At 42.4% G+C, this 26,045-nt stretch overlaps 13 non-coding genes across 13 annotated transcripts; 1 reads left to right on the top strand and 12 right to left on the bottom strand.

Moving 5' to 3' along the window:
* Positions 1-2,080: 2,080 nt before the first annotated feature.
* Positions 2,081-2,162, bottom strand: TRNAS-GCU (transfer RNA serine (anticodon GCU)). Its single transcript has one exon. It is a non-coding gene; the product is annotated as a tRNA-Ser (tRNA).
* Positions 2,163-3,200: 1,038 nt separating this feature from the next.
* Positions 3,201-3,282, bottom strand: TRNAS-GCU (transfer RNA serine (anticodon GCU)). The gene has a single exon. It is a non-coding gene; the product is annotated as a tRNA-Ser (tRNA).
* Positions 3,283-4,330: 1,048 nt separating this feature from the next.
* TRNAS-GCU (transfer RNA serine (anticodon GCU)) lies at positions 4,331-4,412 on the bottom strand. Its single transcript has one exon. It is a non-coding gene; the product is annotated as a tRNA-Ser (tRNA).
* A 3,276-nt stretch (positions 4,413-7,688) lies between these two features.
* TRNAS-ACU (transfer RNA serine (anticodon ACU)) lies at positions 7,689-7,770 on the bottom strand. The gene has a single exon. It is a non-coding gene; the product is annotated as a tRNA-Ser (tRNA).
* Positions 7,771-8,818: 1,048 nt separating this feature from the next.
* TRNAS-GCU (transfer RNA serine (anticodon GCU)) lies at positions 8,819-8,900 on the bottom strand. Its single transcript has one exon. It is a non-coding gene; the product is annotated as a tRNA-Ser (tRNA).
* A 2,158-nt stretch (positions 8,901-11,058) lies between these two features.
* Positions 11,059-11,140, bottom strand: TRNAS-GCU (transfer RNA serine (anticodon GCU)). The gene has a single exon. It is a non-coding gene; the product is annotated as a tRNA-Ser (tRNA).
* Positions 11,141-12,178: 1,038 nt separating this feature from the next.
* TRNAS-GCU (transfer RNA serine (anticodon GCU)) lies at positions 12,179-12,260 on the bottom strand. Its single transcript has one exon. It is a non-coding gene; the product is annotated as a tRNA-Ser (tRNA).
* Positions 12,261-14,428: 2,168 nt separating this feature from the next.
* TRNAS-GCU (transfer RNA serine (anticodon GCU)) lies at positions 14,429-14,510 on the bottom strand. Its single transcript has one exon. It is a non-coding gene; the product is annotated as a tRNA-Ser (tRNA).
* A 2,158-nt stretch (positions 14,511-16,668) lies between these two features.
* TRNAS-GCU (transfer RNA serine (anticodon GCU)) lies at positions 16,669-16,750 on the bottom strand. Its single transcript has one exon. It is a non-coding gene; the product is annotated as a tRNA-Ser (tRNA).
* A 2,158-nt stretch (positions 16,751-18,908) lies between these two features.
* Positions 18,909-18,990, bottom strand: TRNAS-GCU (transfer RNA serine (anticodon GCU)). Its single transcript has one exon. It is a non-coding gene; the product is annotated as a tRNA-Ser (tRNA).
* A 2,158-nt stretch (positions 18,991-21,148) lies between these two features.
* TRNAS-GCU (transfer RNA serine (anticodon GCU)) lies at positions 21,149-21,230 on the bottom strand. The gene has a single exon. It is a non-coding gene; the product is annotated as a tRNA-Ser (tRNA).
* A 608-nt stretch (positions 21,231-21,838) lies between these two features.
* Positions 21,839-21,912, top strand: TRNAT-AGU (transfer RNA threonine (anticodon AGU)). Its single transcript has one exon. It is a non-coding gene; the product is annotated as a tRNA-Thr (tRNA).
* A 3,716-nt stretch (positions 21,913-25,628) lies between these two features.
* On the bottom strand, positions 25,629-25,710 carry TRNAS-GCU (transfer RNA serine (anticodon GCU)). Its single transcript has one exon. It is a non-coding gene; the product is annotated as a tRNA-Ser (tRNA).
* Between the last annotated feature and the right edge of the window lie 335 nt (positions 25,711-26,045).

Here is a 26,045-nt window from a genome sequence, read left to right as displayed (position 1 = left end):
CATCAGACATTGGCTCAGCAGGTCTTGTTTTACATCCAACGTGATGACCCATGCTAATGGCATAAATACTAAACATTCAGTCCTCTCTACTTCTCATTTATGTTGGCATTTCCCTAGCATTCCCTAAATCTGTCAATTCTGCCTTCTATCTAACTTTTAAAGTAAAAGAGGCCACAATTCATGCAAGGCAAATGCATGGATTACATACCTATGGACAAATTATCCATGTCTTTTCCAAAAAGGATCGTCCCAAGCCGATTTCATTTAGAATTGTCACGATGCAAAATGACAGAGAACTGCATGCTGCTGCCAAGTATGTGATGGGACTCGACTTCCTTGCTGTTCTATAGTGGTAGCCACCTGAAACTACATGCTGCATAGGATCTGTTCACACTTAATTTGCCATCTCTGTGACAAATAGCAAAACTTAGAACCACTCCTCAAAATCATCCTACATTTAAAAATTCTTCTCCTGGATCATCATTGCCATCTTTCTGGTTTTCCACAGTTTTCCACAGTTTTGCTCATGGGCGCTGTGGCTTAGTTGGTTAAAGCGCCTGTCTAGTAAACAGGAGATCCTGAGTTCAACTCTCAGCAGTGCCTTGTTCTCTTATTCTGCTCAATAATCAGCACTTTTTTCCAAAAGGGAGATGTTCACTAGCCAATGACATTAAAGATGCTCGTCCCACATCCCTAGAATACTCCACCCGAGTGGCAAAGAGTCAGCTCTGGTTTAGTTTTAACAAGTAGATGGTTGCAACGTTTTGCAAAATGTAGGATGGCATAAGGCACGATAAATTAGAGGTGCCGATTCACTATTGCCTGACTGATACGCTACATAATGCCTGTAAATATGTTTAGAGACTTCAATAGCATCCTTCTTGAACGGTGATGGTAAATCTTCTTCCTCGGGGCATTGCTTGCGCTGAGCATAGAGAATTTTCCAAAAAGAAATCATACGACGAGGATGGGATTCGAAACCCATGCGTGCAGAGCACAATGGATTAGCAGTCCATCGCCTTAACCACTCGGCCACCCCGTCAACAAAAGTACCTTTACCGAACCCACATTTGGAAAACAGTCGTGATGATTCTTAGGCTTCATTTTCTTTCCACATGCAACAGCGCCGTACATCAGACATTGGCTCAGCAGGTCTTGTTTTACATCCAACGTGATGACCCATGCTAATGGCATAAATACTAAACATTCAGTCCTCTCTGCTTCTCATTTATGTTGGCATTTCCCTAGCATTCCCTAAATCTGTCAATTCTGCCTTCTATCTAACTTTTAAAGTAAAACAGGCCACAATTCATGCAAGGCAAATGCATGGATTACATACCTATGGAGAAATTATCCATGTCTTTTCCAAAAAGGATCGTCCCAAGCCGATTTCATTTAGAATTGTCACGATGCAAAATGACAGAGAACTGCATGCTGCTGCCAAGTATGTGATGGGACTCGACTTCCTTGCTGTTCTATAGTGGTAGCCACCTGAAACTACATGCTGCATAGGATCTGTTCACACTTAATTTGCCATCTCTGTGACAAATAGCAAAACTTAGAACCACTCCTCAAAATCATCCTACATTTAAAAATTCTTCTCCTGGATCATCCTTGCCATCTTTCTGGTTTTCCACAGTTTTGCTCATGGGCGCTGTGGCTTAGTTGGTTAAAGCGCCTGTCTAGTAAACAGGAGATCCTGAGTTCAACTCTCAGCAGTGCCTTGTTCTCTTATTCTGCTCAATAATCAGCACTTTTTTCCAAAAGGGAGATGTTCACTAGCCAATGACATTAAAGATGCTCGTCCCACATCCCTAGAATACTCCACCCGAGTGGCAAAGAGTCAGCTCTGGTTTAGTTTTAACAAGTAGATGGTTGCAACGTTTTGCAAAATGTAGGATGGCATAAGGCACGATAAATTAGAGGTGCCGATTCACTATTGCCTGACTGATACGCTACATAAGGCCTGTAAATATGTTTAGAGACTTCAATAGCATCCTTCTTGAACGGTGATGGTAAATTTTCTTCCTCGGGGCATTGCTTGCGCTGAGCATAGAGAATTTTCCAAAAGGAAATCATACGACGAGGATGGGATTCGAACCCATGCGTGCAGAGCACAATGGATTAGCAGTCCATCGCCTTAACCACTCGGCCACCCCGTCAACGAAAGTACTTTTACCGAACCCACATTTGGAAAACAGTCGTGATGATTCTTAGGCTTCATTTTCTTTCCACATGCAACAGCGCCGTACATCAGACATTGGCTCAGCAGGTCTTGTTTTACATCCAACGTGATGACCCATGCTAATGGCATAAATACTAAACATCCAGTCCTCTCTGCTTCTCATTTATGTTGGCATTTCCCTAGCATTCCCTAAATCTGTCAATTCTGCCTTCTATCTAACTTTTAAAGTAAAACAGGCCACAATTCATGCAAGGCAAATGCATGGATTACATACCTATGGACAAATTATCCATGTCTTTTCCAAAAAGGATCTTCCCAAGCCGATTTCATTTAGAATTGTCACGATGCAAAATGACAGAGAACTGCATGCTGCTGCCAAGTATGTCATGGGACTCGACTTCCTTGCTGTTCTATAGTGGTAGCCACCTGAAACTACATGCTGCATAGGATCTGTTCACACTTAATTTGCCATCTCTGTGACAAATAGCAAAACTTAGAACCACTCCTCAAAATCATCCTACATTTAAAAATTCTTCTCCTGGATCATCCTTGCCATCTTTCTGGTTTTCCACAGCTTTGCTCATGGGCGCTGTGGCTTAGTTGGTTAAAGCGCCTGTCTAGTAAACGGGAGATCCTCAGTTCAACTCTCAGCAGTGCCTTGTTCTCTTATCGTGCTCAATAATCATTTTTTTTTTCCAAAAGGGAGATGTTCACTAGCCAATGACATTAAAGATGCTCGTCCCACATCCGTAGAATACTCCACCCGAGTGGCAAAGAGTCAGCTCTGGTTTAGTTTTAACAAGTAGATGGTTGCAACGTTTTGCAAAATGTAGGATGGCATAAGGCACGATAAATTAGAGGTGCCGATTCACTATTGCCTGACTGATACGCTACATAATGCCTGTAAATATGTTTAGAGACTTCAATAGCATCCTTCTTGAACGGTGATGGTAAATTTTCTTCCTCGGGGCATTGCTTGCGCTGAGCATAGAGAATTTTCCAAAAAGGAATCATACGACGAGGATGGGATTCGAACCCATGCGTGCAGAGCACAATGGATTAGCAGTCCATCGCCTTAACCACTCGGCCACCCCGTCAACAAAAGTACCTTTACCGAACCCACATTTGGAAAACAGTCGTGATGATTCTTAGGCTTCATTTTCTTTCCACATGCAACAGCGCCGTACATCAGACATTGGCTCAGCAGGTCTTGTTTTACATCCAACGTGATGACCCATGCTAATGGCATAAATACTAAACATTCAGTCCTCTCTGCTTCTCATTTATGTTGGCATTTCCCTAGCATTCCCTAAATCTGTCAATTCTGCCTTCTATCTAACTTTTAAAGTAAAACAGGCCACAATTCATGCAAGGCAAATGCATGGATTACATACCTATGGACAAATTATCCATGTCTTTTCCAAAAAGGATCGTCCCAAGCCGATTTCATTTAGAATTGTCACGATGCAAAATGACAGAGAACTGCATGCTGCTGCCAAGTATGTGATGGGACTCGACTTCCTTGCTGTTCTATAGTGGTAGCCACCTGAAACTACATGCTGCATAGGATCTGTTCACACTTAATTTGCCATCTCTGTGACAAATAGCAAAACTTAGAACCACTCCTCAAAATCATCCTACATTTAAAAATTCTTCTCCTGGATCATCATTGCCATCTTTCTGGTTTTCCACAGTTTTCCACAGTTTTGCTCATGGGCGCTGTGGCTTAGTTGGTTTAAGCGCCTGTCTAGTAAACAGGAGATCCTGAGTTCAACTCTCAGCAGTGCCTTGTTCTCTTATTCTGCTCAATAATCAGCACTTTTTTCCAAAAGGGAGATGTTCACTAGCCAATGACATTAAAGATGCTCGTCCCACATCCCTAGAATACTCCACCCGAGTGGCAAAGAGTCAGCTCTGGTTTAGTTTTTACAAGTAGATGGTTGCAACGTTTTGCAAAATGTAGGATGGCATAAGGCACGATAAATTAGCGGTGCCGATTCACTATTGCCTGACTGATACGCTACATAATGCCTGTAAATATGTTTAGAGACTTCAATAGCATCCTTCTTGAACGGTGATGGTAAATCTTCTTCCTCGGGGCATTGCTTGCGCTGAGCATAGAGAATTTTCCAAAAAGAAATCATACGACGAGGATGGGATTCGAACCCATGCGTGCAGAGCACAATGGATTAGCAGTCCATCGCCTTAACCACTCGGCCACCCCGTCAACAAAAGTACCTTTACCGAACCCACATTTGGAAAACAGTCGTGATGATTCTTAGGCTTCATTTTCTTTCCACATGCAACAGCGCCGTACATCAGACATTGGCTCAGCAGGTCTTGTTTTACATCCAACGTGATGACCCATGCTAATGGCATAAATACTAAACATTCAGTCCTCTCTGCTTCTCATTTATGTTGGCATTTCCCTAGCATTCCCTAAATCTGTCAATTCTGCCTTCTATCTAACTTTTAAAGTAAAACAGGCCACAATTCATGCAAGGCAAATGCATGGATTACATACCTATGGACAAATTATCCATGTCTTTTCCAAAAAGGATCGTCCCAAGCCGATTTCATTTAGAATTGTCACGATGCAAAATGACAGAGAACTGCATGCTGCTGCCAAGTATGTGATGGGACTCGACTTCCTTGCTGTTCTATAGTGGTAGCCACCTGAAACTACATGCTGCATAGGATCTGTTCACACTTAATTTGCCATCTCTGTGACAAATAGCAAAACTTAGAACCACTCCTCAAAATCATCCTACATTTAAAAATTCTTCTCCTGGATCATCATTGCCATCTTTCTGGTTTTCCACAGTTTTCCACAGTTTTGCTCATGGGCGCTGTGGCTTAGTTGGTTTAAGCGCCTGTCTAGTAAACAGGAGATCCTGAGTTCAACTCTCAGCAGTGCCTTGTTCTCTTATTCTGCTCAATAATCAGCACTTTTTTCCAAAAGGGAGATGTTCACTAGCCAATGACATTAAAGATGCTCGTCCCACATCCCTAGAATACTCCACCCGAGTGGCAAAGAGTCAGCTCTGGTTTAGTTTTAACAAGTAGATGGTTGCAACGTTTTGCAAAATGTAGGATGGCATAAGGCACGATAAATTAGCGGTGCCGATTCACTATTGCCTGACTGATACGCTACATAATGCCTGTAAATATGTTTAGAGACTTCAATAGCATCCTTCTTGAACGGTGATGGTAAATCTTCTTCCTCGGGGCATTGCTTGCGCTGAGCATAGAGAATTTTCCAAAAAGAAATCACACGACGAGGATGGGATTCGAACCCATGCGTGCAGAGCACAATGGATTAGCAGTCCATCGCCTTAACCACTCGGCCACTCCGTCAACAAAAGTACCTTTACCGAACCCACATTTGGAAAACAGTCGTGATGATTCTTAGGCTTCATTTTCTTTCCACATGCAACAGCGCCGTACATCAGACATTGGCTCAGCAGGTCTTGTTTTACATCCAACGTGATGACCCATGCTAATGGCATAAATACTAAACATTCAGTCCTCTCTGCTTCTCATTTATGTTGGCATTTCCCTAGCATTCCCTAAATCTGTCAATTCTGCCTTCTATCTAACTTTTAAAGTAAAACAGGCCACAATTCATGCAAGGCAAATGCATGGATTACATACCTATGGACAAATTATCCATGTCTTTTCCAAAAAGGATCGTCCCAAGCCGATTTCATTTAGAATTGTCACGATGCAAAATGACAGAGAACTGCATGCTGCTGCCAAGTATGTGATGGGACTCGACTTCCTTGCTGTTCTATAGTGGTAGCCACCTGAAACTACATGCTGCATAGGATCTGTTCACACTTAATTTGCCATCTCTGTGACAAATAGCAAAACTTAGAACCACTCCTCAAAATCATCCTACATTTAAAAATTCTTCTCCTGGATCATCCTTGCCATCTTTCTGGTTTTCCACAGTTTTGCTCATGGGCGCTGTGGCTTAGTTGGTTTAAGCGCCTGTCTAGTAAACAGGAGATCCTGAGTTCAACTCTCAGCAGTGCCTTGTTCTCTTATTCTGCTCAATAATCAGCACTTTTTTCCAAAAGGGAGATGTTCACTAGCCAATGACATTAAAGATGCTCGTCCCACATCCCTAGAATACTCCACCCGAGTGGCAAAGAGTCAGCTCTGGTTTAGTTTTAACAAGTAGATGGTTGCAACGTTTTGCAAAATGTAGGATGGCATAAGGCACGATAAATTAGAGGTGCCGATTCACTATTGCCTGACTGATACGCTACATAATGCCTGTAAATATGTTTAGAGACTTCAATAGCATCCTTCTTGAACGGTGATGGTAAATTTTCTTCCTCGGGGCATTGCTTGCGCTGAGCATAGAGAATTTTCCAAAAAGAAATGATACGACAAGGATGGGATTCGAACCCATGCGTGCAGAGCACAATGGATTAGCAGTCCATCGCCTTAACCACTCGGCCACGCCGTCAACAAAAGTACTTTTACCGAACCCACATTTGGAAAACAGTCGTGATGATTCTTAGGCTTCATTTTCTTTCCACATGCAACAGCGCCGTACATCAGACATTGGCTCAGCAGGTCTTGTTTTACATCCAACGTGATGACCCATGCTAATGGCATAAATACTAAACATTCAGTCCTCTCTGCTTCTCATTTATGTTGGCATTTCCCTAGCATTCCCTAAATCTGTCAATTCTGCCTTCTATCTAACTTTTAAAGTAAAACAGGCCACAATTCATGCAAGGCAAATGCATGGATTACATACCTATGGACAAATTATCCATGTCTTTTCCAAAAAGGATCTTCCCAAGCCGATTTCATTTAGAATTGTCACGATGCAAAATGACAGAGAACTGCATGCTGCTGCCAAGTATGTCATGGGACTCGACTTCCTTGCTGTTCTATAGTGGTAGCCACCTGAAACTACATGCTGCATAGGATCTGTTCACACTTAATTTGCCATCTCTGTGACAAATAGCAAAACTTAGAACCACTCCTCAAAATCATCCTACATTTAAAAATTCTTCTCCTGGATCATCATTGCCATCTTTCTGGTTTTCCACAGTTTTCCACAGTTTTGCTCATGGGCGCTGTGGCTTAGTTGGTTAAAGCGCCTGTCTAGTAAATAGGAGATCCTGAGTTCAACTCTCAGCAGTGCCTTGTTCTCTTATTCTGCTCAATAATCAGCACTTTTTTCCAAAAGGGAGATGTTCACTAGCCAATGACATTAAAGATGCTCGTCCCACATCCCAAAGAGTCAGCTCTGGTTTAGTTTTAACAAGTAGATGGTTGCAACGTTTTGCAAAATGTAGGATGGCATAAGGCACGATAAATTAGAGGTGCCGATTCACTATTGCCTGACTGATACGCTACATAATGCCTGTAAATATGTTTAGAGACTTCAATAGCATCCTTCTTGAACGGTGATGGTAAATCTTCTTCCTCGGGGCATTGCTTGCGCTGAGCATAGAGAATTTTCCAAAAAGAAATCATACGACGAGGATGGGATTCGAACCCATGCGTGCAGAGCACAATGGATTAGTAGTCCATCGCCTTAACCACTCAGCCACCCCGTCAACAAAAGTACCTTTACCGAACCCACATTTGGAAAACAGTCGTGATGATTCTTAGGCTTCATTTTCTTTCCACATGCAACAGCGCCGTACATCAGACATTGGCTCAGCAGGTCTTGTTTTACATCCAACGTGATGACCCATGCTAATGGCATAAATACTAAACATTCAGTCCTCTCTGCTTCTCATTTATGTTGGCATTTCCCTAGCATTCCCTAAATCTGTCAATTCTGCCTTCTATCTAACTTTTAAAGTAAAACAGGCCACAATTCATGCAAGGCAAATGCATGGATTACATACCTATGGAGAAATTATCCATGTCTTTTCCAAAAAGGATCGTCCCAAGCCGATTTCATTTAGAATTGTCACGATGCAAAATGACAGAGAACTGCATGCTGCTGCCAAGTATGTGATGGGACTCGACTTCCTTGCTGTTCTATAGTGGTAGCCACCTGAAACTACATGCTGCATAGGATCTGTTCACACTTAATTTGCCATCTCTGTGACAAATAGCAAAACTTAGAACCACTCCTCAAAATCATCCTACATTTAAAAATTCTTCTCCTGGATCATCCTTGCCATCTTTCTGGTTTTCCACAGTTTTCCACAGTTTTGCTCATGGGCGCTGTGGCTTAGTTGGTTAAAGCGCCTGTCTAGTAAACAGGAGATCCTGAGTTCAACTCTCAGCAGTGCCTTGTTCTCTTATTCTGCTCAATAATCAGCACTTTTTTCCAAAAGGGAGATGTTCACTAGCCAATGACATTAAAGATGCTCGTCCCACATCCCTAGAATACTCCACCCGAGTGGCAAAGAGTCAGCTCTGGTTTAGTTTTAACAAGTAGATGGTTGCAACGTTTTGCAAAATGTAGGATGGCATAAGGCACGATAAATTAGAGGTGCCGATTCACTATTGCCTGACTGATACGCTACATAATGCCTGTAAATATGTTTAGAGACTTCAATAGCATCCTTCTTGAACGGTGATGGTAAATCTTCTTCCTCGGGGCATTGCTTGCGCTGAGCATAGAGAATTTTCCAAAAAGAAATCATACGACGAGGATGGGATTCGAACCCATGCGTGCAGAGCACAATGGATTAGCAGTCCATCGCCTTAACCACTCGGCCACCCCGTCAACAAAAGTACCTTTACCGAACCCACATTTGGAAAACAGTCGTGATGATTCTTAGGCTTCATTTTCTTTCCACATGCAACAGCGCCGTACATCAGACATTGGCTCAGCAGGTCTTGTTTTACATCCAACGTGATGACCCATGCTAATGGCATAAATACTAAACATTCAGTCCTCTCTGCTTCTCATTTATGTTGGCATTTCCCTAGCATTCCCTAAATCTGTCAATTCTGCCTTCTATCTAACTTTTAAAGTAAAACAGGCCACAATTCATGCAAGGCAAATGCATGGATTACATACCTATGGAGAAATTATCCATGTCTTTTCCAAAAAGGATCGTCCCAAGCCGATTTCATTTAGAATTGTCACGATGCAAAATGACAGAGAACTGCATGCTGCTGCCAAGTATGTGATGGGACTCGACTTCCTTGCTGTTCTATAGTGGTAGCCACCTGAAACTACATGCTGCATAGGATCTGTTCACACTTAATTTGCCATCTCTGTGACAAATAGCAAAACTTAGAACCACTCCTCAAAATCATCCTACATTTAAAAATTCTTCTCCTGGATCATCCTTGCCATCTTTCTGGTTTTCCACAGTTTTGCTCATGGGCGCTGTGGCTTAGTTGGTTAAAGCGCCTGTCTAGTAAACAGGAGATCCTGAGTTCAACTCTCAGCAGTGCCTTGTTCTCTTATTCTGCTCAATAATCAGCACTTTTTTCCAAAAGGGAGATGTTCACTAGCCAATGACATTAAAGATGCTCGTCCCACATCCCTAGAATACTCCACCCGAGTGGCAAAGAGTCAGCTCTGGTTTAGTTTTAACAAGTAGATGGTTGCAACGTTTTGCAAAATGTAGGATGGCATAAGGCACGATAAATTAGAGGTGCCGATTCACTATTGCCTGACTGATACGCTACATAATGCCTGTAAATATGTTTAGAGACTTCAATAGCATCCTTCTTGAACGGTGATGGTAAATTTTCTTCCTCGGGGCATTGCTTGCGCTGAGCATAGAGAATTTTCCAAAAAGAAATGATACGACGAGGATGGGATTCGAACCCATGCGTGCAGAGCACAATGGATTAGCAGTCCATCGCCTTAACCACTCGGCCACGCCGTCAACAAAAGTACTTTTACCGAACCCACATTTGGAAAACAGTCGTGATGATTCTTAGGCTTCATTTTCTTTCCACATGCAACAGCGCCGTACATCAGACATTGGCTCAGCAGGTCTTGTTTTACATCCAACGTGATGACCCATGCTAATGGCATAAATACTAAACATTCAGTCCTCTCTGCTTCTCATTTATGTTGGCATTTCCCTAGCATTCCCTAAATCTGTCAATTCTGCCTTCTATCTAACTTTTAAAGTAAAACAGGCCACAATTCATGCAAGGCAAATGCATGGATTACATACCTATGGACAAATTATCCATGTCTTTTCCAAAAAGGATCTTCCCAAGCCGATTTCATTTAGAATTGTCACGATGCAAAATGACAGAGAACTGCATGCTGCTGCCAAGTATGTCATGGGACTCGACTTCCTTGCTGTTCTATAGTGGTAGCCACCTGAAACTACATGCTGCATAGGATCTGTTCACACTTAATTTGCCATCTCTGTGACAAATAGCAAAACTTAGAACCACTCCTCAAAATCATCCTACATTTAAAAATTCTTCTCCTGGATCATCCTTGCCATCTTTCTGGTTTTCCACAGCTTTGCTCATGGGCGCTGTGGCTTAGTTGGTTAAAGCGCCTGTCTAGTAAACGGGAGATCCTCAGTTCAACTCTCAGCAGTGCCTTGTTCTCTTATTCTGGTCAATAATCAGCTCTTTTTTCCAAAAGGGAGATGTTCACTAGCCAATGACATTAAAGATGCTCGTCCCACATCCGTAGAATACTCCACCCGAGTGGCAAAGAGTCAGCTCTGGTTTAGTTTTAACAAGTAGATGGTTGCAACGTTTTGCAAAATGTAGGATGGCATAAGGCACGATAAATTAGAGGTGCCGATTCACTATTGCCTGACTGATACGCTACATAATGCCTGTAAATATGTTTAGAGACTTCAATAGCATCCTTCTTGAACGGTGATGGTAAATTTTCTTCCTCGGGGCATTGCTTGCGCTGAGAATAGAGAATTTTCCAAAAAGGAATCATACGACGAGGATGGGATTCGAACCCATGCGTGCAGAGCACAATGGATTAGCAGTCCATCGCCTTAACCACTCGGCCACCCCGTCAACAAAAGTACCTTTACCGAACCCACATTTGGAAAACAGTCGTGATGATTCTTAGGCTTCATTTTCTTTCCACATGCAACAGCGCCGTACATCAGACATTGGCTCAGCAGGTCTTGTTTTACATCCAACGTAATGACCCATGCTAATGGCATAAATACTAAACATTCAGTCCTCTCTGCTTCTCATTTATGTTGGCATTTCCCTAGCATTCCCTAAATCTGTCAATTCTGCCTTCTATCTAACTTTTAAAGTAAAACAGGCCACAATTCATGCAAGGCAAATGCATGGATTACATACCTATGGACAAATTATCCATGTCTTTTCCAAAAAGGATCGTCCCAAGCCGATTTCATTTAGAATTGTCACGATGCAAAATGACAGAGAACTGCATGCTGCTGCCAAGTATGTGATGGGACTCGACTTCCTTGCTGTTCTATAGTGGTAGCCACCTGAAACTACATGCTGCATAGGATCTGTTCACACTTAATTTGCCATCTCTGTGACAAATAGCAAAACTTAGAACCACTCCTCAAAATCATCCTACATTTAAAAATTCTTCTCCTGGATCATCATTGCCATCTTTCTGGTTTTCCACAGTTTTGCTCATGGGCGCTGTGGCTTAGTTGGTTAAAGCGCCTGTCTAGTAAACAGGAGATCCTGAGTTCAACTCTCAGCAGTGCCTTGTTCTCTTATTCTGCTCAATAATCAGCACTTTTTTCCAAAAGGGAGATGTTCACTAGCCAATGACATTAAAGATGCTCGTCCCACATCCCTAGAATACTCCACCCGAGTGGCAAAGAGTCAGCTCTGGTTTAGTTTTAACAAGTAGATGGTTGCAACGTTTTGCAAAATGTAGGATGGCATAAGGCACGATAAATTAGAGGTGCCGATTCACTATTGCCTGACTGATACGCTACATAATGCCTGTAAATATGTTTAGAGACTTCAATAGCATCCTTCTTGAACGGTGATGGTAAATTTTCTTCCTCGGGGCATTGCTTGCGCTGAGCATAGAGAATTTTCCAAAAAGGAATCATACGACGAGGATGGGATTCGAACCCATGCGTGCAGAGCACAATGGATTAGCAGTCCATCGCCTTAACCACTCGGCCACCCCGTCAACAAAAGTACCTTTACCGAACCCACATTTGGAAAACAGTCGTGATGATTCTTAGGCTTCATTTTCTTTCCACATGCAACAGCGCCGTACATCAGACATTGGCTCAGCAGGTCTTGTTTTACATCCAACGTGATGACCCATGCTAATGGCATACATACTAAACATTCAGTCCTCTCTGCTTCTCATTTATGTTGGCATTTCCCTAGCATTCCCTAAATCTGTCAATTCTGCCTTCTATCTAACTTTTAAAGTAAAACAGGCCACAATTCATGCAAGGCAAATGCATGGATTACATACCTATGGACAAATTATCCATGTCTTTTCCAAAAAGGATCGTCCCAAGCCGATTTCATTTAGAATTGTCACGATGCAAAATGACAGAGAACTGCATGCTGCTGCCAAGTATGTGATGGGACTCGACTTCCTTGCTGTTCTATAGTGGTAGCCACCTGAAACTACATGCTGCATAGGATCTGTTCACACTTAATTTGCCATCTCTGTGACAAATAGCAAAACTTAGAACCACTCCTCAAAATCATCCTACATTTAAAAATTCTTCTCCTGGATCATCATTGCCATCTTTCTGGTTTTCCACAGTTTTCCACAGTTTTGCTCATGGGCGCTGTGGCTTAGTTGGTTAAAGCACCTGTCTAGTAAACAGGAGATCCTGAGTTCAACTCTCAGCAGTGCCTTGTTCTCTTATTCTGCTCAATAATCAGCACTTTTTTCCAAAAGGGAGATGTTCACTAGCCAATGACATTAAAGATGCTCGTCCCACATCCCTAGAATACTCCACCCGAGTGGCAAAGAGTCAGCTCTGGTTTAGTTTTAACAAGTAGATGGTTGCAACGTTTTGCAAAATGTAGGATGGCATAAGGCACGATAAATTAGAGGTGCCGATTCACTATTGCCTGACTGATACGCTACATAATGCCTGTAAATATGTTTAGAGACTTCAATAGCATCCTTCTTGAACGGTGATGGTAAATTTTCTTCCTCGGGGCATTGCTTGCGCTGAGCATAGAGAATTTTCCAAAAAGAAATGATACGACGAGGATGGGATTGGAACCCATGCGTGCAGAGCACAATGGATTAGCAGTCCATCGCCTTAACCACTCGGCCACGCCGTCAACAAAAGTACTTTTACCGAACCCACATTTGGAAAACAGTCGTGATGATTCTTAGGCTTCATTTTCTTTCCACATGCAACAGCGCCGTACATCAGACATTGGCTCAGCAGGTCTTGTTTTACATCCAACGTGATGACCCATGCTAATGGCATAAATACTAAACATTCAGTCCTCTCTGCTTCTCATTTATGTTGGCATTTCCCTAGCATTCCCTAAATCTGTCAATTCTGCCTTCTATCTAACTTTTAAAGTAAAACAGGCCACAATTCATGCAAGGCAAATGCATGGATTACATACCTATGGACAAATTATCCATGTCTTTTCCAAAAAGGATCTTCCCAAGCCGATTTCATTTAGAATTGTCACGATGCAAAATGACAGAGAACTGCATGCTGCTGCCAAGTATGTCATGGGACTCGACTTCCTTGCTGTTCTATAGTGGTAGCCACCTGAAACTACATGCTGCATAGGATCTGTTCACACTTAATTTGCCATCTCTGTGACAAATAGCAAAACTTAGAACCACTCCTCAAAATCATCCTACATTTAAAAATTCTTCTCCTGGATCATCCTTGCCATCTTTCTGGTTTTCCACAGCTTTACTCATGGGCGCTGTGGCTTAGTTGGTTAAAGCGCCTGTCTAGTAAACGGGAGATCCTCAGTTCAACTCTCAGCAGTGCCTTGTTCTCTTATTCTGGTCAATAATCAGCTCTTTTTTCCAAAAGGGAGATGTTCACTAGCCAATGACATTAAAGATGCTCGTCCCACATCCGTAGAATACTCCACCCGAGTGGCAAAGAGTCAGCTCTGGTTTAGTTTTAACAAGTAGATGGTTGCAACGTTTTGCAAAATGTAGGATGGCATAAGGCACGATAAATTAGAGGTGCCGATTCACTATTGCCTGACTGATACGCTACATAATGCCTGTAAATATGTTTAGAGACTTCAATAGCATCCTTCTTGAACGGTGATGGTAAATTTTCTTCCTCGGGGCATTGCTTGCGCTGAGCATAGAGAATTTTCCAAAAAGGAATCATACGACGAGGATGGGATTCGAACCCATGCGTGCAGAGCACAATGGATTAGCAGTCCATCGCCTTAACCACTCGGCCACCCCGTCAACAAAAGTACCTTTACCGAACCCACATTTGGAAAACAGTCGTGATGATTCTTAGGCTTCATTTTCTTTCCACATGCAACAGCGCCGTACATCAGACATTGGCTCAGCAGGTCTTGTTTTACATCCAACGTGATGACCCATGCTAATGGCATAAATACTAAACATTCAGTCCTCTCTGCTTCTCATTTATGTTGGCATTTCCCTAGCATTCCCTAAATCTGTCAATTCTGCCTTCTATCTAACTTTTAAAGTAAAACAGGCCGCAATTCATGCAAGGCAAATGCATGGATTACATACCTATGGAGAAATTATCCATGTCTTTTCCAAAAAGGATCGTCCCAAGCCGATTTCATTTAGAATTGTCACGATGCAAAATGACAGAGAACTGCATGCTGCTGCCAAGTATGTGATGGGACTCGACTTCCTTGCTGTTCTATAGTGGTAGCCACCTGAAACTACATGCTGCATAGGATCTGTTCACACTTAATTTGCCATCTCTGTGACAAATAGCAAAACTTAGAACCACTCCTCAAAATCATCCTACATTTAAAAATTCTTCTCCTGGATCATCCTTGCCATCTTTCTGGTTTTCCACAGTTTTGCTCATGGGCGCTGTGGCTTAGTTGGTTAAAGCGCCTGTCTAGTAAACAGGAGATCCTGAGTTCAACTCTCAGCAGTGCCTTGTTCTCTTATTCTGCTCAATAATCAGCTTTTTTTTCCAAAAGGGAGATGTTCACTAGCCAATGACATTAAAGATGCTCGTCCCACATCCCTAGAATACTCCACCCGAGTGGCAAAGAGTCAGCTCTGGTTTAGTTTTAACAAGTAGATGGTTGCAACGTTTTGCAAAATGTAGGATGGCATAAGGCACGATAAATTAGAGGTGCCGATTCACTATTGCCTGACTGATACGCTACATAATGCCTGTAAATATGTTTAGAGACTTCAATAGCATCCTTCTTGAACGGTGATGGTAAATTTTCTTCCTCGGGGCATTGCTTGCGCTGAGCATAGAGAATTTTCCAAAAAGAAATGATACGACGAGGATGGGATTGGAACCCATGCGTGCAGAGCACAATGGATTAGCAGTCCATCGCCTTAACCACTCGGCCACGCCGTCAACAAAAGTACTTTTACCGAACCCACATTTGGAAAACAGTCGTGATGATTCTTAGGCTTCATTTTCTTTCCACATGCAACAGCGCCGTACATCAGACATTGGCTCAGCAGGTCTTGTTTTACATCCAACGTGATGACCCATGCTAATGGCATAAATACTAAACATTCAGTCCTCTCTGCTTCTCATTTATGTTGGCATTTCCCTAGCATTCCCTAAATCTGTCAATTCTGCCTTCTATCTAACTTTTAAAGTAAAACAGGCCACAATTCATGCAAGGCAAATGCATGGATTACATACCTATGGACAAATTATCCATGTCTTTTCCAAAAAGGATCTTCCCAAGCCGATTTCATTTAGAATTGTCACGATGCAAAATGACAGAGAACTGCATGCTGCTGCCAAGTATGTCATGGGACTCGACTTCCTTGCTGTTCTATAGTGGTAGCCACCTGAAACTACATGCTGCATAGGATCTGTTCACACTTAATTTGCCATCTCTGTGACAAATAGCAAAACTTAGAACCACTCCTCAAAATCATCCTACATTTAAAAATTCTTCTCCTGGATCATCCTTGCCATCTTTCTGGTTTTCCACAGCTTTACTCATGGGCGCTGTGGCTTAGTTGGTTAAAGCGCCTGTCTAGTAAACGGGAGATCCTCAGTTCAACTCTCAGCAGTGCCTTGTTCTCTTATTCTGGTCAATAATCAGCTCTTTTTTCCAAAAGGGAGATGTTCACTAGCCAATGACATTAAAGATGCTCGTCCCACATCCGTAGAATACTCCACCCGAGTGGCAAAGAGTCAGCTCTGGTTTAGTTTTAACAAGTAGATGGTTGCAACGTTTTGCAAAATGTAGGATGGCATAAGGCACGATAAATTAGAGGTGCCGATTCACTATTGCCTGACTGATACGCTACATAATGCCTGTAAATATGTTTAGAGACTTCAATAGCATCCTTCTTGAACGGTGATGGTAAATTTTCTTCCTCGGGGCATTGCTTGCGCTGAGCATAGAGAATTTTCCAAAAAGGAATCATACGACGAGGATGGGATTCGAACCCATGCGTGCAGAGCACAATGGATTAGCAGTCCATCGCCTTAACCACTCGGCCACCCCGTCAACAAAAGTACCTTTACCGAACCCACATTTGGAAAACAGTCGTGATGATTCTTAGGCTTCATTTTCTTTCCACATGCAACAGCGCCGTACATCAGACATTGGCTCAGCAGGTCTTGTTTTACATCCAACGTGATGACCCATGCTAATGGCATAAATACTAAACATTCAGTCCTCTCTGCTTCTCATTTATGTTGGCATTTCCCTAGCATTCCCTAAATCTGTCAATTCTGCCTTCTATCTAACTTTTAAAGTAAAACAGGCCGCAATTCATGCAAGGCAAATGCATGGATTACATACCTATGGAGAAATTATCCATGTCTTTTCCAAAAAGGATCGTCCCAAGCCGATTTCATTTAGAATTGTCACGATGCAAAATGACAGAGAACTGCATGCTGCTGCCAAGTATGTGATGGGACTCGACTTCCTTGCTGTTCTATAGTGGTAGCCACCTGAAACTACATGCTGCATAGGATCTGTTCACACTTAATTTGCCATCTCTGTGACAAATAGCAAAACTTAGAACCACTCCTCAAAATCATCCTACATTTAAAAATTCTTCTCCTGGATCATCCTTGCCATCTTTCTGGTTTTCCACAGCTTTACTCATGGGCGCTGTGGCTTAGTTGGTTAAAGCGCCTGTCTAGTAAACAGGAGATCCTGAGTTCAACTCTCAGCAGTGCCTTGTTCTCTTATTCTGCTCAATAATCAGCTTTTTTTTCCAAAAGGGAGATGTTCACTAGCCAATGACATTAAAGATGCTCGTCCCACATCCCTAGAATACTCCACCCGAGTGGCAAAGAGTCAGCTCTGGTTTAGTTTTAACAAGTAGATGGTTGCAACGTTTTGCAAAATCTAGGATGGCATAAGGCACGATAAATTAGAGGTGCCGATTCACTATTGCCTGACTGATACGCTACATAATGCCTGTAAATATGTTTATAGACTTCAATAGCATCCTTCTTGAACGGTGATGGTAAATTTTCTTCCTCGGTGCATTGCTTGCGCTGAGCATAGAGAATTTTCCAAAAAGGAATCATACGACGAGGATGGGATTGGAACCCATGCGTGCAGAGCACAATGGATTAGCAGTCCATCGCCTTAACCACTCGGCCACGCCGTCAACAAAAGTACTTTTACCGAACCCACATTTGGAAAACAGTCGTGATGATTCTTAGGCTTCATTTTCTTTCCACATGCAACAGCGCCGTACATCAGACATTGGCTCAGCAGGTCTTGTTTTACATCCAACGTGATGACCCATGCTAATGGCATAAATACTAAACATTCAGTCCTCTCTGCTTCTCATTTATGTTGGCATTTCCCTAGCATTCCCTAAATCTGTCAATTCTGCCTTCTATCTAACTTTTAAAGTAAAACAGGCCACAATTCATGCAAGGCAAATGCATGGATTACATACCTATGGACAAATTATCCATGTCTTTTCCAAAAAGGATCTTCCCAAGCCGATTTCATTTAGAATTGTCACGATGCAAAATGACAGAGAACTGCATGCTGCTGCCAAGTATGTCATGGGACTCGACTTCCTTGCTGTTCTATAGTGGTAGCCACCTGAAACTACATGCTGCATAGGATCTGTTCACACTTAATTTGCCATCTCTGTGACAAATAGCAAAACTTAGAACCACTCCTCAAAATCATCCTACATTTAAAAATTCTTCTCCTGGATCATCCTTGCCATCTTTCTGGTTTTCCACAGCTTTACTCATGGGCGCTGTGGCTTAGTTGGTTAAAGCGCCTGTCTAGTAAACGGGAGATCCTCAGTTCAACTCTCAGCAGTGCCTTGTTCTCTTATTCTGGTCAATAATCAGCTCTTTTTTCCAAAAGGGAGATGTTCACTAGCCAATGACATTAAAGATGCTCGTCCCACATCCGTAGAATACTCCACCCGAGTGGCAAAGAGTCAGCTCTGGTTTAGTTTTAACAAGTAGATGGTTGCAACGTTTTGCAAAATGTAGGATGGCATAAGGCACGATAAATTAGAGGTGCCGATTCACTATTGCCTGACTGATACGCTACATAATGCCTGTAAATATGTTTAGAGACTTCAATAGCATCCTTCTTGAACGGTGATGGTAAATTTTCTTCCTCGGGGCATTGCTTGCGCTGAGCATAGAGAATTTTCCAAAAAGGAATCATACGACGAGGATGGGATTCGAACCCATGCGTGCAGAGCACAATGGATTAGCAGTCCATCGCCTTAACCACTCGGCCACCCCGTCAACAAAAGTACCTTTACCGAACCCACATTTGGAAAACAGTCGTGATGATTCTTAGGCTTCATTTTCTTTCCACATGCAACAGCGCCGTACATCAGACATTGGCTCAGCAGGTCTTGTTTTACATCCAACGTGATGACCCATGCTAATGGCATAAATACTAAACATTCAGTCCTCTCTGCTTCTCATTTATGTTGGCATTTCCCTAGCATTCCCTAAATCTGTCAATTCTGCCTTCTATCTAACTTTTAAAGTAAAACAGGCCGCAATTCATGCAAGGCAAATGCATGGATTACATACCTATGGAGAAATTATCCATGTCTTTTCCAAAAAGGATCGTCCCAAGCCGATTTCATTTAGAATTGTCACGATGCAAAATGACAGAGAACTGCATGCTGCTGCCAAGTATGTGATGGGACTCGACTTCCTTGCTGTTCTATAGTGGTAGCCACCTGAAACTACATGCTGCATAGGATCTGTTCACACTTAATTTGCCATCTCTGTGACAAATAGCAAAACTTAGAACCACTCCTCAAAATCATCCTACATTTAAAAATTCTTCTCCTGGATCATCCTTGCCATCTTTCTGGTTTTCCACAGTTTTGCTCATGGGCGCTGTGGCTTAGTTGGTTAAAGGGCCTGTCTAGTAAACAGGAGATCCTGAGTTCAACTCTCAGCAGTGCCTTGTTCTCTTATTCTGCTCAATAATCAGCACTTTTTTCCAAAAGGGAGATGTTCACTAGCCAATGACATTAAAGATGCTCGTCCCACATCCCTAGAATACTCCACCCGAGTGGCAAAGAGTCAGCTCTGGTTTAGTTTTAACAAGTAGATGGTTGCAACGTTTTGCAAAATGTAGGATGGCATAAGGCACGATAAATTAGAGGTGCCGATTCACTATTGCCTGACTGATACGCTACATAATGCCTGTAAATATGTTTAGAGACTTCAATAGCATCCTTCTTGAACGGTGATGGTAAATCTTCTTCCTCGGGGCATTGCTTGCGCTGAGCATAGAGAATTTTCCAAAAAGAAATCATACGACGAGGATGGGATTCGATCCCATGCGTGCAGAGCACAATGGATTAGCAGTCCATCGCCTTAACCACTCGGCCACCCCGTCAACAAAAGTACCTTTACCGAACCCACATTTGGAAAACAGTCGTGATGATTCTTAGGCTTCATTTTCTTTCCACATGCAACAGCGCCGTACATCAGACATTGGCTCAGCAGGTCTTGTTTTACATCCAACGTGATGACCCATGCTAATGGCATAAATACTAAACATTCAGTCCTCTCTGCTTCTCATTTATGTTGGCATTTCCCTAGCATTCCCTAAATCTGTCAATTCTGCCTTCTATCTAACTTTTAAAGTAAAACAGGCCACAATTCATGCAAGGCAAATGCATGGATTACATACCTATGGAGAAATTATCCATGTCTTTTCCAAAAAGGATCGTCCCAAGCCGATTTCATTTAGAATTGTCACGATGCAAAATGACAGAGAACTGCATGCTGCTGCCAAGTATGTGATGGGACTCGACTTCCTTGCTGTTCTATAGTGGTAGCCACCTGAAACTACATGCTGCATAGGATCTGTTCACACTTAATTTGCCATCTCTGTGACAAATAGCAAAACTTAGAACCACTCCTCAAAATCATCCTACATTTAAAAATTCTTCTCCTGGATCATCCTTGCCATCTTTCTGGTTTTCCACAGTTTTGCTCATGGGCGCTGTGGCTTAGTTGGTTAAAGCGCCTGTCTAGTAAACAGGAGATCCTGAGTTCAACTCTCAGCAGTGCCTTGTTCTCTTATTCTGCTCAATAATCAGCACTTTTTTCCAAAAGGGAGATGTTCACTAGCCAATGACATTAAAGATGCTCGTCCCACATCCCTAGAATACTCCACCCGAGTGGCAAAGAGTCAGCTCTGGTTTAGTTTTAACAAGTAGATGGTTGCAACGTTTTGCAAAATGTAGGATGGCATAAGGCACGATAAATTAGAGGTGCCGATTCACTATTGCCTGACTGATACGCTACATAATGCCTGTAAATATGTTTAGAGACTTCAATAGCATCCTTCTTGAACGGTGATGGTAAATTTTCTTCCTCGGGGCATTGCTTGCGCTGAGCATAGAGAATTTTCCAAAAGAAAATCATACGACGAGGATGGGATTCGAACCCATGCGTGCAGAGCACAATGGATTAGCAGTCCATCGCCTTAACCACTCGGCCACCCCGTCAATGAAAGTACTTTTACCGAACCCACATTTAGAAAACAGTCGTGATGATTCTTAGGCTTCATTTTCTTTCCACATGCAACAGCGCCGTACATCAGACATTGGCTCAGCAGGTCTTGTTTTACATCCAACGTGATGACCCATGCTAATGGCATAAATACTAAACATCCAGTCCTCTCTGCTTCTCATTTATGTTGGCATTTCCCTAGCATTCCCTAAATCTGTCAATTCTGCCTTCTATCTAACTTTTAAAGTAAAACAGGCCACAATTCATGCAAGGCAAATGCATGGATTACATACCTATGGACAAATTATCCATGTCTTTTCCAAAAAGGATCGTCCCAAGCCGATTTCATTTAGAATTGTCACGATGCAAAATGACAGAGAACTGCATGCTGCTGCCAAGTATGTGATGGGACTCGACTTCCTTGCTGTTCTATAGTGGTAGCCACCTGAAACTACATGCTGCATAGGATCTGTTCACACTTAATTTGCCATCTCTGTGACAAATAGCAAAACTTAGAACCACTCCTCAAAATCATCCTACATTTAAAAATTCTTCTCCTGGATCATCCTTGCCATCTTTCTGGTTTTCCACAGTTTTGCTCATGGGCACTGTGGCTTAGTTGGTTAAAGCGCCTGTCTAGTAAACAGGAGATCCTGAGTTCAACTCTCAGCAGTGCCTTGTTCTCTTATTCTGCTCAATAATCAGCTTTTTTTTCCAAAAGGGAGATGTTCACTAGCCAATGACATTAAAGATGCTCGTCCCACATCCCTAGAATACTCCACCCGAGTGGCAAAGAGTCAGCTCTGGTTTAGTTTTAACAAGTAGATGGTTGCAACGTTTTGCAAAATGTAGGATGGCATAAGGCACGATAAATTAGAGGTGCCGATTCACTATTGCCTGACTGATACGCTACATAATGCCTGTAAATATGTTTAGAGACTTCAATAGCATCCTTCTTGAACGGTGATGGTAAATTTTCTTCCTCGGGGCATTGCTTGCGCTGAGCATAGAGAATTTTCCAAAAAGGAATCATACGACGAGGATGGGATTCGAACCCATGCAAGCAGAGCACAATGGATTAGCAGTCCATCGCCTTAACTACTCGGCCACCCCGTCAACTAAAATACCTTTACCGAACCCACATTTGGAAAACAGTCGTGATGATTCTTAGGCTTCATTTTCTTTCCACATGCAACAGCACCGTACATCAGACATTGGCTCAGCAGGTCTTGTTTTACATCCAACGTGATGACCCATGCTAATGGCATAAATACTAAACATTCAGTCCTCTCTGCTTCTCATTTATGTTGGCATTTCCCTAGCATTCCCTAAATCTGTCAATTCTGCCTTCTATCTAACTTTTAAAGTAAAACAGGCCACAATTCATGCAAGGCAAATGCATGGATTACATACCTATGGACAAATTATCCATGTCTTTTCCAAAAAGGATCGTCCCAAGCCGATTTCATTTAGAATTGTCACGATGCAAAATGACAGAGAACTGCATGCTGCTGCCAAGTATGTCATGGGACTCGACTTCCTTGCTGTTCTATAGTGGTAGCCACCTGAAACTACATGCTGCATAGGATCTGTTCACACTTAATTTGCCATCTCTGTGACAAATAGCAAAACTTAGAACCATTCCTCAAAATCATCCTACATTTAAAAATTCTTCTCCTGGATCATCCTTGCCATCTTTCTGGTTTTCCACAGCTTTGCTCATGGGTGCTGTGGCTTAGTTGGTTAAAGCGCCTGTCTAGTAAACGGGAGATCCTCAGTTCAACTCTCAGCAGTGCCTTGTTCTCTTATTCTGCTCAATAATCAGCTCTTTTTTCCAAAAGGGAGATGTTTACTAGCCAATGACATTAAAGATGCTCGTCCCACATCCGTAGAATACTCCACCCGAGTGGCAAAGAGTCAGCTCTGGTTTAGTTTTAACAAGTAGATAGTTGCAACGTTTTGCAAAATGTAGGATGGCATAAGGCACGATAAATTAGAGGTGCCGATTCACTATTGCCTGACTGATACGCTACATAATGCCTGTAAATATGTTTAGAGACTTCAATAGCATCCTTCTTGAACGGTGATGGTAAATTTTCTTCCTCGGGGCATTGCTTGCGCTGAGCATAGAGAATTTTCCAAAAAGGAATCATACGACGAGGATGGGATTCGAACCCATGCGTGCAGAGCACAATGGATTAGCAGTCCATCGCCTTAACCACTCGGCCACGCCGTCAACAAAAGTACTTTTACCGAACCCACATTTGGAAAACAGTCGTGATGATTCTTAGGCTTCATTTTCTTTCCACATGCAACAGCGCCGTACATCAGACATTGGCTCAGCAGGTCTTGTTTTACATCCAACGTGATGACCCATGCTAATGGCATAAATACTAAACATTCAGTCCTCTCTGCTTCTCATTTATGTTGGCATTTCCCTAGCATTCCCTAAATCTGTCAATTCTGCCTTCTATCTAACTTTTAAAGTAAAACAGGCCACAATTCATGCAAGGCAAATGCATGGATTACATACCTATGGACAAATTATCCATGTCTTTTCCAAAAAGGATCTTCCCAAGCCGATTTCATTTAGAATTGTCACGATGCAAAATGACAGAGAACTGCATGCTGCTGCCAAGTATGTCATGGGACTCGACTTCCTTGCTGTTCTATAGTGGTAGCCACCTGAAACTACATGCTGCATAGGATCTGTTCACACTTAATTTGCCATCTCTGTGACAAATAGCAAAACTTAGAACCACTCCTCAAAATCATCCTACATTTAAAAATTCTTCTCCTGGATCATCCTTGCCATCTTTCTGGTTTTCCACAGCTTTGCTCATGGGCGCTGTGGCTTAGTTGGTTAAAGCGCCTGTCTAGTAAACGGGAGATCCTCAGTTCAACTCTCAGCAGTGCCTTGTTCTCTTATTCTGGTCAATAATCAGCTCTTTTTTCCAAAAGGGAGATGTTCACTAGCCAATGACATTAAAGATGCTCGTCCCACATCCGTAGAATACTCCACCCGAGTGGCAAAGAGTCAGCTCTGGTTTAGTTTTAACAAGTAGATGGTTGCAACGTTTTGCAAAATGTAGGATGGCATAAGGCACGATAAATTAGAGGTGCCGATTCACTATTGCCTGACTGATACGCTACATAATGCCTGTAAATATGTTTAGAGACTTCAATAGCATCCTTCTTGAACGGTGATGGTAAATTTTCTTCCTCGGGGCATTGCTTGCGCTGAGAATAGAGAATTTTCCAAAAAGGAATCATACGACGAGGATGGGATTCGAACCCATGCATGCAGAGCACAATGGATTAGCAGTCCATCGCCTTAACCACTCGGCCACCCCGTCAACAAAAGTACCTTTACCGAACCCACATTTGGAAAACAGTCGTGATGATTCTTAGGCTTCATTTTCTTTCCACATGCAACAGCGCCGTACATCAGACATTGGCTCAGCAGGTCTTGTTTTACATCCAACGTAATGACCCATGCTAATGGCATAAATACTAAACATTCAGTCCTCTCTGCTTCTCATTTATGTTGGCATTTCCCTAGCATTCCCTAAATCTGTCAATTCTGCCTTCTATCTAACTTTTAAAGTAAAACAGGCCACAATTCATGCAAGGCAAATGCATGGATTACATACCTATGGACAAATTATCCATGTCTTTTCCAAAAAGGATCGTCCCAAGCCGATTTCATTTAGAATTGTCACGATGCAAAATGACAGAGAACTGCATGCTGCTGCCAAGTATGTGATGGGACTCGACTTCCTTGCTGTTCTATAGTGGTAGCCACCTGAAACTACATGCTGCATAGGATCTGTTCACACTTAATTTGCCATCTCTGTGACAAATAGCAAAACTTAGAACCACTCCTCAAAATCATCCTACATTTAAAAATTCTTCTCCTGGATCATCATTGCCATCTTTCTGGTTTTCCACAGTTTTGCTCATGGGCGCTGTGGCTTAGTTGGTTAAAGCGCCTGTCTAGTAAACAGGAGATCCTGAGTTCAACTCTCAGCAGTGCCTTGTTCTCTTATTCTGCTCAATAATCAGCACTTTTTTCCAAAAGGGAGATGTTCACTAGCCAATGACATTAAAGATGCTCGTCCCACATCCCTAGAATACTCCACCCGAGTGGCAAAGAGTCAGCTCTGGTTTAGTTTTAACAAGTAGATGGTTGCAACGTTTTGCAAAATGTAGGATGGCATAAGGCACGATAAATTAGAGGTGCCGATTCACTATTGCCTGACTGATACGCTACATAATGCCTGTAAATATGTTTAGAGACTTCAATAGCATCCTTCTTGAACGGTGATGGTAAATTTTCTTCCTCGGGGCATTGCTTGCGCTGAGCATAGAGAATTTTCCAAAAAGGAATCATACGACGAGGATGGGATTCGAACCCATGCGTGCAGAGCACAATGGATTAGCAGTCCATCGCCTTAACCACTCGGCCACCCCGTCAACAAAAGTACCTTTACCGAACCCACATTTGGAAAACAGTCGTGATGATTCTTAGGCTTCATTTTCTTTCCACATGCAACAGCGCCGTACATCAGACATTGGCTCAGCAGGTCTTGTTTTACATCCAACGTGATGACCCATGCTAATGGCATAAATACTAAACATTCAGTCCTCTCTGCTTCTCATTTATGTTGGCATTTCCCTAGCATTCCCTAAATCTGTCAATTCTGCCTTCTATCTAACTTTTAAAGTAAAACAGGCCACAATTCATGCAAGGCAAATGCATGGATTACATACCTATGGAGAAATTATCCATGTCTTTTCCAAAAAGGATC

Source organism: Eleutherodactylus coqui, unplaced genomic scaffold (genome assembly GCF_035609145.1).
Source record: "Eleutherodactylus coqui strain aEleCoq1 unplaced genomic scaffold, aEleCoq1.hap1 HAP1_SCAFFOLD_456, whole genome shotgun sequence".
Taxonomy (NCBI): domain Eukaryota; kingdom Metazoa; phylum Chordata; class Amphibia; order Anura; family Eleutherodactylidae; genus Eleutherodactylus; species Eleutherodactylus coqui.
The sequence above is the reverse complement of the archived record's forward strand: the minus strand, read 5'-3'. Positions and strand labels throughout refer to the sequence as shown.